This window comes from Podarcis tiliguerta (genome assembly GCF_965153285.1).
Source record: "Podarcis tiliguerta genome assembly, chromosome: 17".
Lineage (NCBI taxonomy): Eukaryota > Metazoa > Chordata > Lepidosauria > Squamata > Lacertidae > Podarcis > Podarcis tiliguerta.
The window spans coordinates 10,439,221-10,459,670 of record NC_139550.1 but is presented as its reverse complement, the minus strand read 5'-3'; the positions used below and the strand labels follow the sequence as shown (position 1 = coordinate 10,459,670).

The 20,450-nt window shown below is 44.9% G+C and overlaps 1 protein-coding gene across 1 annotated transcript in view; it reads left to right on the top strand.

The window, feature by feature from the left end:
* Window positions 1-20,450, top strand: part of LOC310667552 (neuronal acetylcholine receptor subunit alpha-7-like) — a 107,985-nt gene that overhangs the window by 33,702 nt on the left and 53,833 nt on the right. The gene's annotated exons all lie outside the window — the stretch shown is intronic.

The window sequence follows — 20,450 nt, the reverse complement described above, 5'->3', positions numbered from 1 at the left end:
CCCTGTCGCAGGGATTTGAACCGCCAACCTTCTGATCGGCAAGCCCTAGGCTCAGTGGTTTAGACCACAGCGCCACCCGCGTCAATATCACTAATGCTACAATATCGCTAAATAGTAAATACTCTTGACACTGCGACGTCGCAACAGAGACAGAGCGCACAAACGGTAAGGTTTTATTTCACAGAGCAGTCATGCCCCCAAAGGTCATTGAGATTCCTATCAATCAATCAGCACCATTGCTCAGCCAAATAAGCTGACCAAACTGCCAGGATTCCTGTAACTTTCAGGAAATAGACTGTTCTACAAAGATGCCTATTGCTCAGTCCCATGGAATGTTCTCTCCCACTTCTTAACCGACAGCGCCACCTGCATCCCTGCTATACAGCTTAGGGCTATCTTATCTGAGAGACCACCTTATATACCCTCGAGGTCATTGTGTTCTACGTAAGAGTTTCTAGTTGAAGTCCCTAAAATATCATAAGCCCACTACACTCGTTGCAGGGCTTTCAGTGTGGCTGCCCTTGCTCTGTAGATACCACCAGTGTCTCAAAACAGTTGGATACATTCTTGTTTTAAGCTGCTTTCCCAGCTGGGTGAAAAGGTCTCCCGTGTCTTAGGTTTAGGTAGAAGAAAACACTTAAGGTGCTTGTTTCTTATGCTGTTAGTAGTTGCCATGTAAACCACCTTGAGGCCCATGTGGGAGGCAATTTATCAATTAAAAAATTAATAAATGTGAAGGTCAGAGAGTGCCTGGGTAGTCAAAATGCCTCCCCTCTCCCCCTTTAAAGCACTTCATTGCTTTTCTCACATATAAACAATGTTTTATTTGTTTGCTGCTGCAATGGTCAGCCAGCAATACAGTGGTACCTTGGTTTATGAACTTAATCCATTCCGGAAGTCTGCTCTTAACCCAAAGCGTTCTTAAACCAAGGCATGCTTTCCCATAGCAGCAGGGGACACAATCTACAAATGGAACACACTCAACAGGAAGTGAAACATGTTCTGCTTCCAAGGCAAAGTTCACAAACCAAAACACCTACTTCCAGGTTTGCAGCGTTCTTAATCCAAGTTATTCATAAACTAAGCTGTTCTTAAACCAAGGTACCTCTGTATGGGAATTCCAGTGTCCCAGGAAAAGCCAGGCAGTTTTTCACATTCATTCTTGGCTTACAATGAAATCCAGCAATATGGACTGCTTGGCTAGTGACGGCCCCTTGCCATCCCTTACCATCTTTTTGAGGATGTATTTCACCACGTCCCGAAGGATCAGAACTGGCAGTGGCGCATACACCAGGATTACTGGAGCCCCCAAATCAGACCTAGACACTCACAGAAGAAGCTGATCGAATCACTTGACTACTTCTGTGCATTGCGTGTGCCTGAGTCCTGTCTCTTAACCAGTCTGCTATCTAATTGTAATTGAGGACCAAAGGGGCTTTCATTAGGTGTTTCCCAGAATGTTAACACATGGCTTTGTCACTTCGGAATGCTAACTACGACTCTGAAATGCGCAGATGTCTCTGATGCTCCACAAGTAATTTTTTGATTAATTATGAAGCTTTTTAACCATTTTACGCAGAAGTATCTTGTATGTTGAAAGAAATGATGAGCCATGTGTTCCTATAAATGATTCATCAGATGCAGTTCTTAGAGGGGTTTTTTGTGTGTTTTTTGCAAAGCTATAATTACAGCTTGCGTGCACTGCCTTCCAAACTTGCCAGGCAAATGCGCGGACAGCTTACCTGCCATGCCAGAAGTCTGTGCAAAGTAATTGCATCAGCAAAATCTGCAATGGGGCTGATTTATCAAACGAGACCTCTCCTTCCCTTGGAACATCACCACAGCTGTGAAAAGAACAACAGCTGGGGGAGTTATAAGCTGAAGAAAATCCCAGCTCTGCATTGCTCCCACAGTGACAGTATTTCTTCATTCTGAAAATCCTAGCAATCATTGGAAGAGTTCAACAGGTGTTAATATTATTGCTAGAGTTAGGCAATCACCTTTCATTCTGATAATTTTGTGTAGGAATTATATCTGTGTTGTGAGAACTCCCAGAGGCATTGCTACCACATGCAAAGAGATAGATTATGCCCCTCCTTTGGAGTCTCTGTAGAAGAGGCCTGGCCAATCATAGCCAGAAGTGGTGGGTGGGATTAGTCCCAACTGTTGGGGTCACCAACCTGGCCACCCATGGGTGCAGCGATGCCCATAAGCCTGTTTGTTTTTTCCTTATATGAGTGAATGGCAGCTATTTGCGTGCCTAGGTGGAGACCCCCCAACCCCAGGCAACACCCGGGTGGAATGATGACTCGTGACGTGTTATGGGATTAAAACTGGCTACAACTTTATTAAACTTTCAGATGTAGGAAGACCTTGGCTTTGGCATTGGGTGTTCATTCCTCCCAGTCCCCAGCTGGGGATCTGGGGCACGTCAGGTTTATCCAATCTGCCTGGGGATTGGGCTGGCTCTGGAAGACATATGTTTAAGCAGAGAGCCTGCCCCCCATTTCACCGCAACACAGGGGAGTGCACTGATAACCTTTCAGCATATGGCCAGTGACCCCCCTCAACACAACCCCTTTAACGGGGAACCCTGAGATCGCCGTCATGGGGGGGGGGAGGCGTGTATCACCGCTTCATGCCCTCCCCTCCCATTTAGGGAAGATAGACTAAAGGATTCCGCCCAAGGCCTATAACCGTCACTCGAGACTGCAAAATTGCGGTCTCGCCGCCAAGACAACCTACACCTGAAAAAACCCTTAGCAGTCCAACAACCATTCCAGGAGGCCATGCCTGATGTCGTCCAACCAGCTGTGGTGGTAAGGTGCACTCTGTCAGGCCTAAAAAGTTCCTTTCTGTAGGTTTTAATGTCCAGATGCTTCACGACTCGGCCCCCAAGACGCAAGATTGCCGAGCGGATGGCCCTGTTAATTTTTTTCCAGCGTGTAATTCAGCCTGGATGGTTTGAGGGCACCCCGCCATTGCAAACATGGAATAAGTTCTGACCCAAGGATGGTAATGTTAGGGTGCATGGCATGGAATTACTCCAAGTCTGTAGTTACTAGCACAACCAGATCGTTTTCGCCCAGGTGAAACACAACCGCATCTGGCGGGACACAAGACGCAAATTCCTTTTTTTGTTTCGTTTTTTAAATATATCTTTATTAATTTAAAATAAATACATTTATGAAAAACAGACGTACATACAAGTAAACAAACATACAATCAAACAAACAAATAGCAGAAAAATCAAACAAACCACCACACTATAAGATATAAGAAGATTAATATAATTATGATCATATATACTCCTGGTATTGAACACAATTATAAAATTTATAGAAAAGAAATTTAAAACTGACTTCCAATTAATCTCACTGTACTTTGTCTATCCATTACTTTATACAGCACATACATATTTCTTATATAATTTCTTTTTACCTCCCTACAAACTTATATTTGTACAATACAGGGATCAGTCTAATTCTGCCAAGACCTTTCCTTTTGTTCCTTAGTTTTCTAAATATTCTTTAAAGGTTCTCTAATCCTTATAGACTTTTTGTTTAGATTGGCCTCTTACTCTTCCTGTCGCTTTCGCTAGACGCAAATTCCTGATGCAGTCTGGAAAGTAGGGCATCCCAACACATCCGCAGTGGCCAAACCAAGTGATGTGGATCTTTGGTTGAAGGCCCAGATGTTCACTGGATGGACTCATGGTTACCTGGACAGCTGCCCAATGCTGTGGCCTGTTTTTTCCTTTTCTTATATGAGTGAATGGCAGCTATTTATTCGTATGGAAGAAAGAAAACATGGGTGCCCCATTGGTGGGAGGGATAAACTTGCCCTTGGTAATGCTGCTGTCAGTCCCAAGAGGGAAATTTCCTTTAGCCTCCATTGGGAGTTTTGTCTTGGGGTGGCTGACAACAGTTGTGTCTCTGTGATTTTTATTGGGACCATGGCAGGGAAGAAAGGAAGTTCCCTTCTCTCTCCTTTCATGTCATAGCCACAATGAAAATCCTCTCTGCTGGCTGTTATTAATGAAAATGAAATAGTCTCCTTGAGGCAATCAGCTTAGAGTCAATGCCTAAATAGCTAGGATCTGGTCTAAAATTTGAAGGAACCTATTTCAAATCCCTGCGGGACGCGGGTGGCGCTGTGGGTAAAACCTCAGCGCCTAGGACTTGCCGATCGCATGGTCGGTGGTTCGAATCCCCGTGGCGGGGGGCGCTCCCGTCGTTTGGTCCCAGCGCCTGCCAACCTAGCAGTTTGAAAGCACCCCTGGGTGCAAGTAGATAAATAGGGACCGCTTACTAGCGGGAAGGTAAACGGCGTTCCGTGTGCTGCGCTGGCTCGCCAGATGCAGCTTGTCACGCTGGCTACGTGACCCGGAAGTGTCTGCGGACAGCGCTGGCTCCTGGCCTATAGAGTGAGATGAGCGCACAACCCTAGAGTCTGTCAAGACTGGCCCGTACGGGCAGGGGTACCTTTACCTTTTTATCTATTTCAAATTCCATGCAATCTCCCTTCTGTCACAGGAAGAGAGGGCAATAAAGACAATTCAAATCTTTGTTATTTCTCGCTCTTTTTGTATGGCTGATGTATTTCTCAGAAGTGGCTCACTCTCTCCATACAAAGGATATATTTGAAACCCAAGCTTTTTTTGGATTAACCTGTGTGCTGCTGGCATCAGCACATTTTTGTTTGGTCTGTGTGGGAATTATTATTACTATTATTTTTATTTACTCAGAAGTCTCCCGGAGATAACAGACGAAAGCCTTTGAAAATGTCTTTTAAAAATAGTGTATGTCAGAGATAAGGCATACAATGCAACTGAATAGTATCCAATTGCTATACTTAACACCATGAAAATACTGCCAAACCTCAGCTATAGCTGATGGAGCTACAATTTTCAGGGGAGTCCTCATTTTATGCAGCAGCAATTATTAGTCTTTTCTGACTCCTGCTTAAATTTCTGATACAATCTAAGTTGTTTCAATACAAAGGCTCTTTGATACTGCTGAGACATTACTTTTCTACAATCAACTTGAAATGGAATTGAAAAGGTGGTTCCAACTTCTTAATATAGTGCTATATTATCTGTCAGTTCCCATCTCTATGACCACCACTCATCTGTGTTTAATCAAAATTAAGTTCTGTTGCTGCTCCACAATTTTAATTCCTCCTTGTGGCTTCCAGTTCTAATTGCTTCCTGTTCATCACGGTGTGGTAGCAGTATAAATGATAGAAAGGTAAAGGGACCCCTGACCATTAGGTCCAGTCGTGGCCGACTCTGGGGTTGCGGCGCTCATCTCGCTTTATTGGCCAAGGGAGCCGGCGTACAGCTTCCAGGTCATGTGGCCAACATGACTAAGCCGCTTCTGCAAACCAGAGCAGCGCACGGAAACGCCGTTTACCTTCCTGCCGGAGTGGTACCTGTTTATCTACTTGCACTTTGACGTGCTTTTGAACTGCTAAGTTGGCAGGAGCAGGGACCGAGCAATGGGAGCTCACCCTGTCACGGGGATTCGAACCACCGACCTTCTGATCGGCAAGTGGTCGGCTAGACTCTGTGGTTTAACCCACAACGCCACCCACGTCCCTTAGTATAAATGATAGTTGCTCCTTAATTAGTTGGTTCCTGTTCCCTGCTTGGCAGGGGGCTTCAATTACAGTTTTCTCCCCACTCTACCCATTTCCTCTGTTTAAATTGTGAAATACATGAGGCAGTGACTAACTAGTTCTGGGGCAATTGCTGATGCCACACTGCACTGAACAGGAAGCAATTAGAGGCAGAAGCTGAATGGAGGAATGGGCTGATTAAGACCCCAGAAAGCTTTAGCAGTACTTTGCCAATCCCAACTGGGCAGTGTGGCATTGCAATATTAATCAGATTTCAGGAAAACAAGCAAACGACACAGAAAATCATGGAATGCAATAGGCTCAGGGGCTAGTCATGATGTTGTTTGAGATCCCACCTAACAAGCAAGTGAACAAAATATGGCTTGTTTGTTTGTTTGTTTGTTTGTTTAAAACAGCTAGTGTGGAAGCAGATGTCCCAAGATACTTTTTCTTCAGGCATACAATCTGTCATTGAAAATTACAGATTTCTGCCTTGCCATGAAACAGGCTGCAAGTTACCATGACAGACAGATTGTGCGAGGCAGAAATCTGTAACAGGAGGAGTGGTGGTAGTGGGTTAGCAATAGTTGGAAGGTGATAATATACCGTAGTTTTCTGTGTATAAGACTAGGTCCCCCCCCCCCTAAAAAATAAGGTGAAAAATTAGGGGGGCATATTATACACGGGTATATCTTTTCCCATTTTCTTAAATCTGAGTCCCCCCAAACAGGGGGCGTCTTATAGACGGAAAAATACAGTAGTTGCTACCTTCAGAATATTGTTGTGTCCAGTGTCCCTGGCCTAGTGGAATCTTCCACCTTCACTACCAAACGTGGATTGTATCTAGCAATCTTTGGTGACAGCTTTCTGCAGCAATAACTCAGTTCTGTAATATGTTTTGGCAGAATCTGCTTTTTCCCTGAGAGATCTCAGGAGAAAGTAGATAATGTTGGCGCAAACAAGGTTTATTGGGGTGGGGTGGGGGTTGCAAAAGAGTAAAAGGGTAATGGCAAAAGCTGTCTGGGATCATGTGCAGCAGTCGTGGATTAGGCTTGGCCAGGAGGGATGGGCATGGTCACTTAAAACATTCTCAAGTTATCCTCAACCCCCCCCCCCAGTACTAAGCCAAAACTCCCTTCTTACAGAGACTGGTACAGACCAGCCATGTGTTCTCAATCAGCCTTCATCAACTTGGTGACCTTCAGATTTTTTTTTTTACCAAATCTATCAGTCCTGTAGTGAAGGCTGTTCTAGACAATTGGCCCTCTTAAGTTGAGAACGTGGGTGAACAGCTCTTAATCTATCAATATATGACTATGCCAAGAATTAGTCATCGGTCCCAGTTTGTTTGGCACACATTTGCTTATTTATTTTGGCCTCCAAGACCCACCAGCCCCAGCCTTCATGGTCAATGGTCAATGGTCAGGGATGATGGGAGTTGTAGTTCCAGGTTGGGTAGAGGGGAGTCGAAGATGTTAGAAACCATTTGGTAGAAAATCTGAGTTGTGTGACAAATTCCTGCACCTGTTCCTGAAATTTAAAACAAACCTCGAAACTCTCTTTTGGCACAAATCTGTCATGTTTATCCCCAAGTGGGATTATTGGAGATGTCTAGGAGTGTTGACCTCTACTTCCATTGATGAGAGTTAAATCTAGGGGATAATTAGGGAATGGGCATTTTTTCCCAAGCAAAATTAACTCTCTGGTTTGGTTATTTTGTGCTTTGAGTAAAGCCGTGTTTAAATCTCTGCAATGGCTTATCGTTTGGAGGGTGGGGTGGGCTAAACACATCTTTACAATGCAAGATGTATTGAAATCCACTGTGCTGCTTTCTTTGGATGCACAGTTAATAGCTTCATTAAAACTCTTCCAGGGGAAGATATTTCTCTCTGAGGTTTCCAATAATTACTGCATTCAGTGGTACTCAAGATGGCACATTGTGGGCAGCGAGGTCAAGAAGCTTCATTACTCTCCTGACCTTCCTATTCTCACACGGTTCAAAGTATTAACTCTTGTTCAGAAGCAGCTTTGGAGTGATTGAAATGCCTGAAATACTACCAAAAAGGAAAGAAGATTTCGTCACTTTTCACAGTCTTCTTTTGTGCTGACATATGAAAGTTTGGCATTTTCCATGGGGCAACTTGGGGAAATGAACATGAGACACTTTCTTCCATGTTGAAAGTCTTTCTTTATCTTGGCCAGGGATGGGGAACCTGTGTGGTCTTCCAGATGTGCTTGAACTCCAACTATGATCAGCTCCTGCCTGGTTCTCCATCCATGATCTACTGGGGGTAGAGATAGATTTACATTATATCAAATAAAACATTAATATCTGCGACTGTAAACAGGAACATCACGATTCCTGCTGCCCAATTTTAATTCCCTCTTAAAGGCTACAGTGCAAGAACTGAAGTTTCTGGCACCAGTCTTGTAGTTTAGAGAGAAGCAAGAAGGACTTCCATGATGGTGAGGTTGGTGGAGGAGGAGAGCACAGCATTCAGCAGGCTAGTACATCTTTTTTCTTTTGCAGTCTAGGGACGCGGGTGGTGCTGTGGGCTAAACCACAGAGCCTAGGACTTGCCGATCAGAAGGTCGGCGGTTCAAATCCCCACAACCAGGTGAGCTCCCATTGCTCGGTCCCTGCTCCTGCCAACCTAGCAGTTCAAAAGCACGTCAAATTGCAAGTAGATAAATAGGTACCACTCTGGTGGGAAGGTAAATGCAATTTCCGTGCGCTGCTCTGGTCTGCTAGAAGTGGCTTAGTCATGCTGGCCACATGACCCGGAAGCTGTACGCCGGCTCCCTCGGCCAACAAAGCGAGATGAGCACCGCAACCCCATAGTTGGTCACGACTAGACCTAATGGTCAGGGGTCCCTTTACCTTTAACTCATTTAAAAGAGTGCTATATTTGAATTTTGATTTGTAAAATAGATTGGCTTTAATTTTTTTAAAGGTTTAAACCACCTTTCAGCCCAGAAACAGATCTCCAAGGCTGCTTATAACAATTTCAAGATATACCCACCCCAACTCAAAACAGATTTGTAAATAGCCACCTATCTCTGGTAAATAAGAGAGCTTCTTCCTGGCAACAAGGTTCCCCCAAGTTGGGGAAAACTTATGTAAACTTAAAGAGAACTGAGTGTCACAACTGAACATGTGTAGGCTACCACTTTTTTAAGTGGGCTAGTAAATTGTAAGCATTTATTTGCAAGGCTGAGTTAAAAGCAGAACTAACACCGATAATAGCAGTGATAATAAAAGTTAATTAATGACCATTAAAATCACTAGAAAAGAAAAGGCACCCAGCCAACAAAAATAATAATCTAGCAGCAAGCATTAAATTAGCTACACTGGTGAATTTAATTTAAACAAGTGTTCCATCTTGGCATAGCTGCAGACATTCTGATTTCTGTAATTTTGCCAGATTTTGTAATCCTTGCTCCTGGTTCATTGGCTGCCTAATCTGGCCGAAAGCCCTGTGAGAAGGGAATTTGGACAATTTCCCCTTTTAGTGTCTTTTTTTTAGACCAGGAAATCCAATATCTAGCACAAGCAAATGTCCTTGCAAATCTTTATTTTGAAGCAGACAAATGTCTTGCTTCAGCATCCAACCTTTCATCTGGTTCTTGAGGGAGACCTGTGGCTCAGGGGTAGAGCATCTGTGCTGCATGCAGAAGGACCCAAATTCAGTATCTGACATCTCCAGGCAGGACTGGGGAAGGTTCCCTGTCTGAAATTTTGCGGAGTCTCTGACATTCGCTATAGGCAAAATCTGAGCTATATGGATCACTGTTCTGACTTGGTATAAGGCAGTTTCTTGTGTCCCTATGTAAAATCCAATCTGCGAGGCAAGAAGACTGCTTTGCTGACAGTATTTTTCATGTGGTTCTGTTGAAAGGGTTGCACAGTCTGTTGGAGGGCAGCGATCCTGGTGAAATTTGCAAACTTTGCCTTTATCCACTCTGGACGCAAGTGATGCAAAATAAGTTGTATGTGTATGCAACTGGGGTGTGTGTGTGTGTGTGTGTGTGTGTGTGTGTTTCCTCCCCTTTGTCTGGAGATGCAAATCTGAGCAGGGTCAGTTACCATATTTTTTGCTCTATAAGATTCACTTTTTCCCTCCTAAAAAGTAAGGGGAAATGTGTGTGCATCTTATGGAGCGAATGCAGGCTGCGCAGCTACCCCAGAAGCCAGAACAGCAAGAGGGATTGCTGCTTTCACTGCGCAGCGATCCCTCTTGCTGTTCTGGCTTCTGAGATTCAGAATATTTTTTTTCTTGTTTTCCTTCTCCAAAAACTAGGTGTGTCTTGTGGTCTGGTGCGTCTTATAGAGCGAAAAATACGGTATATTTGAAATCACTTCCACATTGGAAATTGCACGTAGCCACAGTTCAGCAACAGCTTTCATCTGCTGCATGTAGTAGTGGGAAAATAGCAATGGCATTCACGGAGGGTGATTGGGAGTTGTAGTCCAGCAATATTTGGAGGGGCACCAGGTTTGCTATCCTTCTTCCAGGAAATAAGAATTTCAGAGTTGAGGTAGTGCCTCTCATAATGCTTCTCTACGTGCCTTTAGTCATCTTGACTTGGCACACAGGCAGTCTACTTGGACTACTGCAATGCGCTCTACGTGGGGCTACCTTTGAAGGTGACTCGGAAACTACAACTAATCCAGAATGCGGCAGCTAGACTGGTGACTGGGGGCGGCCGCCGAGACCATATAACACCGGTCTTGAAAGACCTACATTGGCTCCCAGTACATTTCCGAGCACAATTCAAAGTGTTGGTACTGACCTTCAAAGCCCTAAACGGCCTCGGCCCAGTATACCTGAAGGAGCATCTCCACCCCCATCATTCTGCCCGGACACTGAGGTCCAGCGCCGAGGGCCTTCTGGCGGTTCCCTCACTGCGAGAAGCAAAGCTACAGGGAACCAGGCAGAGGGCCTTCTCGGGTAGTGGCGCCCGCCCTGTGGAACGCCCTCCCATCAGATGTCAAAGCGATAAATAACTACCTGACATTTAGAAGACATATTAAGGCAGCCCTGTTCAGGGAAGTTTTTAATCTGTGATATTTTACTGTATTTTTTGTTTCTATGGAAGCCGCCCAGAGTGGCTGGGGAAACCCAGCCAGATGGGCGGGGTACAAATAATACATTATTATTATTATTATTATTATTATTATTATTACTTTGAAAAATGTCCCTCCTCAGTTCGTCAGGGGAGAGCAAGTCTCTTAGCCAAGCTGGGCCTAGATTGCATAGGGATTTTTAGTGCATCCATCAGAGCCTCAGAAGCCAATGGGCAACCAGTGCAGAAACAATCTGATGCCAACTTCTTCAGAAGGTGGGCTACAGCATCATGGAGAGCCAGGATGGGGAAAAGGTTGCAGCTTCTGGTTTATTATTCACTGTTGGTACACAATGGCACACAGATTGTCAGGAAAGAAAATGGCACCCCTAGAGGCAAGACTGAGAGTCCATCTTGTAAAGGTGTTGCCTTTTGCTGTATCATTTAATGCCTGAGTGGTTGTCTCTCTGGAATGAGCAATGGCACAAATCTCAATAATTTTGAGAAAATGTATTAGTCTTGTTCTGCGGATTGTTGTACGCAAAGCTATGGCCCTTCCAGATGTGACTGGACCACAGCTCCCATCACCTCTGCCCACTGGCCATGCTGACTGTGGCTGATGGGAGTTGGAGTCCAATCATAATTCCCCCCACTCCTGAAGAACTCTCACAGTGCTTTGGCCCAGTGCCCCAGGGGTTATGTTACTTGGTTACTGTATAAGAAGCAGTGAATAAATTCCAGAGGCCCGTAACATGGTCTTGAGAATGAGCCTGTGTGAAGTCTTCCACAAAGGGAGGCATGAGCAGAGAGACTCCTCTGGATTTGGGTTCCCTGTTTCCATGAGATGCTCTTCTTCTAAGAGCTCATCCAGACTTCCTTTTGTGCCTGCCTTCTAGGCACAGGTTCATTCTTGAAAGCTCCATGTCTGAGAACTCCCTCCCCCCACGTGCTTTCCCTGTGAAAGCCTGACATTCTTTACTGCTGAATTAGAGCAAACAGCAATCTTCAAAAGACCTGAATTACTGTTTGTTCCAATTCTGTATTAAAGAGTGGGTTTTCCTGGGGAAAGTGGCAAGGCAAAAAAGCCCAACAACCTGTGCCAGTTATGGACTATGCAAAAATGGCAATATTAAAAGATCAAAATTATGATATATATTTTTAAAAAGAGAAGAATGGAGGCCCTTTCTGGACTATTTGGAAAAGCACTACAAATAAATGAAATCACAGACAGGATTCGAGATAGGAGCAACAGAATGACAATGATAAATAATTGTATTTTGGTAATAGGGATAATTATATTGGAAATTATATTGGAAAAAGCGCAGACCCTATGCTTAGAATTGTGGCACAAATGGAAATCTGGATGAGCCCTAAATTGGAAATAGCATTTTAATGGGCAGAAAAGGCTTCCTCCTAGTTCAAGGGTACCTTTGGGTCTAACCCCATGTCCTGGCTGAAGGCTGTCCGTATGCTTGGCAATTCAAGAGGCAAGATAGGATTGCATTCTTAGCTGGACGCGGGTGGCGCTGTGGTCTAATCCACTGAGCCTCTTGGGCTTGCCGATCGGAAGGTTGGCAGTTCAAATCCCTGTGACGGCGTGAGCTCCCGTTGCTCTGTCCCAGCTCCTGCCAACCTAGCAGTTCAAAAACATACACGTGTGAGTAGATAAATAGGTACTGCTACGGCAGGAAGGTAAACGGTGCTTCCGTGTGCTCTGGTTTCCGTCACAGTGTTCCATTGCACCAGAAGCGGTTTAGTCATGCTGGCCACATGACTCAGAAAGCTGTCTGTGGACAGACGCCAGCTCCCTCGGCCTAAAGCAAGATGAGCGCCGCAACCCCATAGTCTCCTTTGACTGGACTTAACCACCCGGGGGTCTTTTACCTTTGTATAGAGTAATAAACCAAGATTTCAAAAAGGGAATCAACAACCCAGCCTAAATATCTTATAATATACAGTGGTCAGCACATTATTCCCAGCATTAACATCTGGATTCACGGGATAAAACCATAATCCTTATAGTACATCCTGTACAAATCTTTCCCAACCAGTTAACTCCCATTGTGTAAGCTTGGCCGCCAAGATTGAAACATACAAAAAACACGATGCAGAAAGCTACAATAATGAAAGGATTATCCATCCAGTAAGTATTTTTCATTTATAAAGTATTAATGGAAAATGACTATAAAAAGATAAAGGGGCCTGTTTTGGTGTATATATGCAGAAGGGGGGGGGGGGGAGAATTTCCCTCTCTGCATTTGCAATTACATATCTGATCCTCTCGCAATATAGCTATGCTAGGTTGCATTACAGAAAGAGTGGGCGTCTGCCGTGTTGCTGCATTTTAAACCTGCCTGTTTTCGCTTTTTATCGTGAGTGGGTTCTCACAGACAGGACTCGGGAATCACTTGAAAGTCGGGGGAGTTAACACCAAGGCAGCAATTCCCAAATGGCATTCTTGTCTTGAGCATCATAGTGCGAATGGATGTGTTCTGTTAATATGTAGGGATGAAATGTTCCTGAGGGGACTGCCTGCTACATCCAATGATCTGGACTTGCAGGTAATTCTGCCCACTGCCTATCTCTGGTGTGGTTGAAGACACTGCTGGTACAGCCATGCAGCAGAACTGCCCTTCCACAGAGGAGGCTGCCCATTGCATCTCTGCACGAATCACAACCAATCAAGAGATATGCCCCAAACTGAGATTCAGGAGACACATAGGTGGTGAATTAACTGCCTACCTAACTTTGACGGTCTTTCTTAGCCCATTGCTCTGCAAACTTATTCTGTCTTCTCACTGCAATATTGCCCATTGTCTGTGGCTCCCCAGGGCCTCAGGAACAAGTAATTCCCAGCCTGGTTACCTGACACTATTTGAAGAGGAAATAAGATTCCTTCATTTCAGGGGGTTGGACTAGATGATTCTTGGGGTACCTTTCAACTCTACAATTCTATGATTCTATGATAACTGAGACCCAAACTGGGACCTTCTGCATGCATAGCTTATGTTTTGCCACAGAGCTATGAACCCTACACACCTACGGATGAAGATGTGTGTAGCTATATTCAGACCAGGCCATTTTGATCCCCCAAGGAGTTTTACCAGGGGCACCTCTAAGGTCCCTTGCAGCTGCTTCCGTTCCATAAATTGTGCCCCACCACCATTCTCCACAAGTCGCAAGGGTCCCCCCTGAGCCGCATTTCTCAAATCACATAGTGCAGCCACTCAGGATAGCAAAACATCTTGTGCCACTTCTCATTGCAGTTTTGAAGGAAGCTTCTTTAGACCAAGCTAGACCATCGTCGGTCCATCTAGCTCAGGATTGTCTACATCAGTTTCCCAAACTTGAGCGCCCAGATGTTTTTGGACTACAACTCCCACAATCCCTAGCTGGCGGGACCCAGTGGTCAGGAATGATGGGAATTGTAGTCCAAAAACAGCTGGAAGCCTAAGTTTGGGAAACCCTGGTCTACCTTATCCACCTGCAGCTCCCCAAAGTCTTCCCCAGCCTCTACCAAGAGATGACAGGGATTGGATCCCGGATTTGTGTATTTCTTGCATTTTTTATGTAACTCATGACAGGACTTTTCTCAACAACTCACAAAGCAATAACAAGCAAGCATTAAAATACAAAATAAAACAGTAAAAAGCTATTAAACAAAGTAATTTAAAAAACTGAAACAGAATTGGAACACAATTTAAAGCTCATTTTAAATCTGAGAGGCCCAGGCTACAAAATGTACTTTACTTATAACCCCTCGCGACAAACAGCTTCTAGGGAAGTTTATTTTATGTCTTCCAATTAATGAGTTTTCAGTTCGCATATGTCATTTCTGGCTGCAGTTTTTACTTTCCAATGACACTTTCTAATCTATATTATTACGGTCGATGACCAGCGTTAAGAAATGGGGATCAGAAGCACATAAAACATATTAGATGACACTTTCTGTTCTAACCTTCATGGTGCCAGATGAACCATAGCAGGGGTGGCCAACATGGTTGCCTCCAGATGTTGGACTACAACTCCCATCAGCCCTAGTTAGCATGGTCAATAATCAGGGATGATGGGAGTTGGGGTCCAATAACATCTGGACGGCACCACATTGGTTACCGCTTAAGTATAGTTCTGATGCAACATGTATTTGTCCTGAATTGCAAAGTTCAAAGCCTGGAAGGAACTTATATAGGCATTTAATCAACCCATAATACCCAAACCCTTCAAAGACAGATGTTTGTCTCGCCTGCTTTCTGAAAAATCTCTGATGGATGGGATTTCACAGCTTCCTACGGCAATTTTCTGTGTTTCTTGACGTACGCCTATCTTTAGAATAACCTTCCTTCAATTCAACCTCTTTCAGCTTTAAGTCCTTTAACCCCTCGTCCTTGACCATGCAGAACAATTGCTCACTGCCCCCCTTTCTATATTTGAAAGCTGCTAATCCAATTACTTTGAGGTTTGCTTGTTCCCTCCACCCCCAAATCAGCCCCCTCCTTCTCATCTGGACGCTTGCAATGTGGCACAGCAATAACAATGAATAATGAATAGAGTAGAAATAACAGCTGGTGCCTCGTTCCCTTTATTGCAGCACCTGCAAATTTTGGTGTGAAATGTACCACTGAATACTTAAGATGACAAGTTGCACCAGGGAAACCCATATCCAAGTCACTGATGGACGGTGGGCAGAATATTCAGCAGACTAGGGTAGAATCAGACTAGGGTAGAAGCTGGTGATGCAGACTCACGCCTCTGGGCAAATCGTTCTCAAGAGAGGTTTGTTCATTTTGAGGCTCCATCTGTGACGTGTGCTTTTGACCAAATCCTCGTTGCTCAGGCGCAGAATCACCACCTCCATCTGATTTCGCACCTTGGTGACTAATCTATAGATGACTTGCAACAGAATGATGTGCTAGCAGCTTCCGTTGCAAAGCACTGCATCTGAGGAGATTGTCTTTATTTTATCTGTTTCTAGCAGTGACATAGGGGAAAATTTTTCGTCAGTGGGTTGGTCCCTTCCAGCTCCACAATTCTATGATTCTGTGTTGAGGGCAACTTGCTACTCTCTTAATATTTTGGATCACAGTTCCCATCAGTCCCAGCCAGCACAACCATAGTCCAAAACATTTGGACGGCACGAGTTTGGCAAAGACTAGTGTGGGAGGCGTCTTCCTCTCTAGAGTGTAGCTGTCTTGGTAGTCATCCCATCCTCCTAGGGAATAATGGAAATTGTTGTGTAGTGGAAGACAAGGCTATGTTCTACCTCCACATCCTCATTCAGAGTGCCTCTGAATCCCCATTGGTGGGAATCACAAGTGAAGAGGTGGCTGTTGTGCTGAGGTCCTGCTTGCATGCCTCCCATGGGCCACCGTGAAACCAGACTACAGTGGTACCTCGGGTTAAGTACTTAATTCGTTTCGGAGGTCCATTCTTGACCTGAAATTGTTCTTAATCTGAGGTACAGTGGTGCCCCGCAAGACGAATGCCTCGCAAGACGGAAAACCCGCTAGACGAAAGGGTTTTCCGTTTTGGAGGTGCTTCGCAAAACGAATTTCCTATGGGCTTGCTTCGCAAGACGAAAATGTCTTGCGAGTTCCTGCGATTTTTCCCCCGCTCCCCACCCCCTTTTCCCAAGGCACTAAGCTGCTAATAGCCTTTTAGCAGCTAATCCGCTAATCCTTTAAGCCTTTAATAGCTGCTAATAGCCGCTAAACCGCTAATAGCGCTAATCCGCTAACCCGCTAATAGGGTTGCTTCGCAAGACGAAAAAACCGCTAGACGAAGAGACTCGCGGAACGGATTCTTTTCGTCTTGCGAGGCACCACTGTACCACTTTAGCTAATGGGGCCTCCTGCTGCTGCCACGCCGCCGGAGCACGATTTCTGTTCTCATCCTGAAGCAAAGTTCTTAACCTGAGGTAATTGTTAAGTTGTGGGTTGACATAGCAGACGACACAGCGATTTCTCCAAAGCAGCTCTTTATTTGTAATCTGGAACTGAACTGAACTGAACTGAGGATCTCAGTCAGCCTGCTTATATAGAGCTCCAGAACAATTGTAACTGTTGCAACGTTCTAAAACTATCCAATCACTGAACGTCACTTTCGATCCTTCATTTGCATAACTATCTACAGTATCCCCCTGCTGGCCCAGGGTGAGAACTTCAGTACATAACAGTAATATTTCTGGGTTAGCGGAGTCTGTAACCTGAAGCATCTGTAACCCGAGGTACCACTGTACAATTGTGGGCTGGGGAATAGGGGGCTGTTGTGTTGCTGCTCTTGTTAAACTACGGGGAATCAGGTCTATCCTTGCTGATCTACTGCAGATCACACAGCTAACTCTCAGTATATCCAGATGACTGGAAGGAACTGAGCAGCCCCTTCCTCCTCCAGCAGCTGCTTACAGAGTTCTTGCTTCAGGTGAGAGAGAGAGAGAGAGAGAGAGAGAGAGAGAGGAGACTCCCTGCTGCTACTTCCCTTACAGCAGCATCAACTGCAGCAAGAAGTCCTGTCCTCAGAGCTTGGGCATTTAGGCCTGAAAAGACATCTGTGCACTCGCTGCAGGGGACCCTGGCTGCTCAAGCAGTGAGTCTCAGGGTTGCGATTTACTAAACAGAGTGTTTTTCTTTTTTTCTTTTAAGTCACCTAATTTTATTTTATTTTATTTTATTTTATTTGCAAAAGGGATTGGTCATTTGCAAAACAATTCCTTTCCAACCTGCATTTTCTCTTTTGAGTTTCATGGTTTTGTTGTGATGCTAAATGATGAAATAATTCAGTCGTCTTCGCAGAGATTGGTTATTTTAAGTAACAGCAAAAGCAAAAGTCTCAGCATGGCTTGGGCATATTATTATTATTATTATTATTATTATTATTATTATTTATTTTATTTGTATCCTGCCCATCTGACTGGGTTCCCCCAGCCACCCTGGGTGGCTTCCAACACATATAAAAACATAATAAAACATTGCACATTAAAAAGCTTCCCTAAGTTACCCCTCTCATGGCAAGCCGCATCTTTCTCAGGTTGATATTTTCTTTCAGGCTTTGACTCTTCTTTATCTTCCTTTGCATTTTTTTTTAAAGGGGGTTGTGGTGATGTGCTGTTTTTTCTCTTTCCCATTTTTTTTTGAGTCACAGTGTCTTCAGGCACTGCTGGTGCCCTTGGATTTCTCTTGCTTGTAACGCCGGCTTACATGCTGTGAACTTCTCAGCAATATTTCTCTCTATAATCCCAGCTCGCCTTTACAGATGATTATTCTTACCTATATAAAGCAGATTATTTGTTTGATGGTTCAGACTTGCCCAGAAGCTGTTTGCTTTTGCTGACATGCCGGGTCGCTGAGAGGACACTTCATTCCGTGACTTTTCTAGTATTAAGTATTGTCACATGTAATAAGATGTTGCATGCAAGGGGGGGGGGGCTGAATAGGAAAAGGGGAGCACGTGCAGGGCAAGGTAGGTGCAATGGCATAGCCTCATATGCACTGCAAATACTTGAGTTTGCCAACTGATCTGGGGGAAAAACCCCTCTTGGCCTGCTCATATGCCTTTAACTGCATCTTTGTCGCATGTCCCACAATTATTATTATTATTTATTAAATTTGTATACCGCCCTATACCCACAGGTCTCACTGTTTCTCTTCCACTGCAGTTCATCCTCCATGGAAAAATATTGTGATTTGTATCATTGTCTGCTGTGGGGGAATTATGTAATACAGTGGTGCCCCGCAAGACGAATGCCTCGCAAGACGGAAAACCCGCTAGACGAAAGGGTTTTCCGTTTTTTGATGTGCTTCGCAGGACGAATTTCCCTATGGGCTTGCTTCGCAAGACGAAAATGTCTTGCGAGTCTTGAGCTTTTTTTCCGCTCCCCACCCCCTTTTTCTAAGCCACTAAACCGCTAATAGCCTTTTAGCATCTAAGCCGCTGACCTTCTGATCGGCAAGTCCTAGGCTCAGTGGTTTAACCCACAGCGCCACCCGCATCCCTCAAGGTTGTATTGCCACTCTTCAAAAGCCTTCAGCTTCAGAAACTTTTCAGACTTACCTTCCAGACATCAAAGGTATTCATGGGATTATTATTAAGATATTTCCTTTAATGTATGTGGGGAAAGCAGCTGCCTTTGGCAAGGAACTCTGGACCCTTGAATCATTTTGACAAGATGCCACGTACCATGAAATGATGCATGAAACCCAGTCCGCCCAGGGCTACCTACGCAGGCACAGAGCAGAGTCCACCGCTCTCAGCAACGGACCTGCTTTCTGCCAAGCACCAGAGTCGTGAGCAAGAAGAGACAGTGTAAAAATCTGGGTGTCAGGTTTAATTTTCACTGCCTGGAGCTTTCGATGAGCGGAAGGCTTTCAACACATAAGGAATTCCAGCATCTGGTCTTTTTACTCCGGGGACTTTCCATTAGGTGTGAAACTGTTGGGAATCGAAGTTCCAGCAAAGGTTTCACACCACCCCCGATGCCCCTTCGCTCTCTTAATCGGAGTTTGCATATCACTTTTGACAGAATAGGTGCCACTTGGCAAAGCAGCTTAAGGCCAGTTCTGTTATAAAGGTCAAGTGTGGTATAAATAAATCATGCTTGTAAAAGAGCACACAGAGGTGTATTATTCATTCCCTGCTCTGTTAGGACACCTGTCCTGTACGGGTCCTTCAGCTGTGCTTTTCAAATACTTGACTATCAATTCAACCATATAGGGACAACTTGAAAGGTAAAGGTAAAGGGACCCCTGACCATTAGGTCCAGTCGTGACCGACTCTGGGGTTGCAGCGCTCATCTTGCTTTATTGGCCAAGGGAGCCGGCGTACAGCTTCCAGGTCATGTGGCCAGCATGACTAAGCCGCTTCTGGTGAACCAGAGCAGCGCACAGAAACGCCGTTTACCTTCCCACTGGAGTGGTACCTATTTATCTACTTGCACAGGAGGAGCAGGGACCGAGCAACGGGAGCTCACCCCATGGCGGGGATTCGAACCTCTGACCTTCTGATCGGCAAGTCCTAGGCTCTGTGGTTTAACCCACAGCGCCACCCGCGTCCCGCTTTTCAGATACTTGATTATAAATTCAACCATATAGGGACAACTTTGCAGGAAGGCAAAAGATGGCCACCTGTCACCTATATAATACAGGATTGTCCTATATTTCAATGTAAAATGCTACGTCCTGTACGAGAAGAGTTTTGTCCTGTATTTCAGGTCTTCTCTCTCTCTCTCTCTCTCTCTCTCTCTCTCTCTCTCTGCCTAGTTAGAGATCATCTCCAAATGCAAGTGTATGAAATGGTGTGTGAACGGTCACGTATTTAAACTCTGGGTAGCCAAGAGGCAGATTTACAAATGTGTGTGCATGTGTGTGTGTGTGTGTGTGTGACAGATTCCAGAAGGGCCACCCTGTTAGGCTGCAATAGATTGTAAATGATTTCTTTGAAGTTATTTCAAAACTAGGTGGGGGGGGGAGGAATCGCCCCCAACCATCCCACCCCGTCCTACTCTGTATTTTGCCAGAACAAAGGTGGCAGCCCTACTTAAACCTGGTGTACATCAGGGCTCAGTCACCTGTTGTCCTCAAGTTGTTGCTGGTCTACAGCCCCCAGTCTGCAGACCCAATGGTCAGAGGTGATGGGAACTGAAGTCCAATAACATCTAGAGGGCCACTGGATCCTAACATCTCGTTGACATAGATCCTACATGAAATTACCATTCGCCACACGATAGAAAGCCACTTCCGAGCTAGAGAGGAGGTGGGGTTGCGGGCTTCACG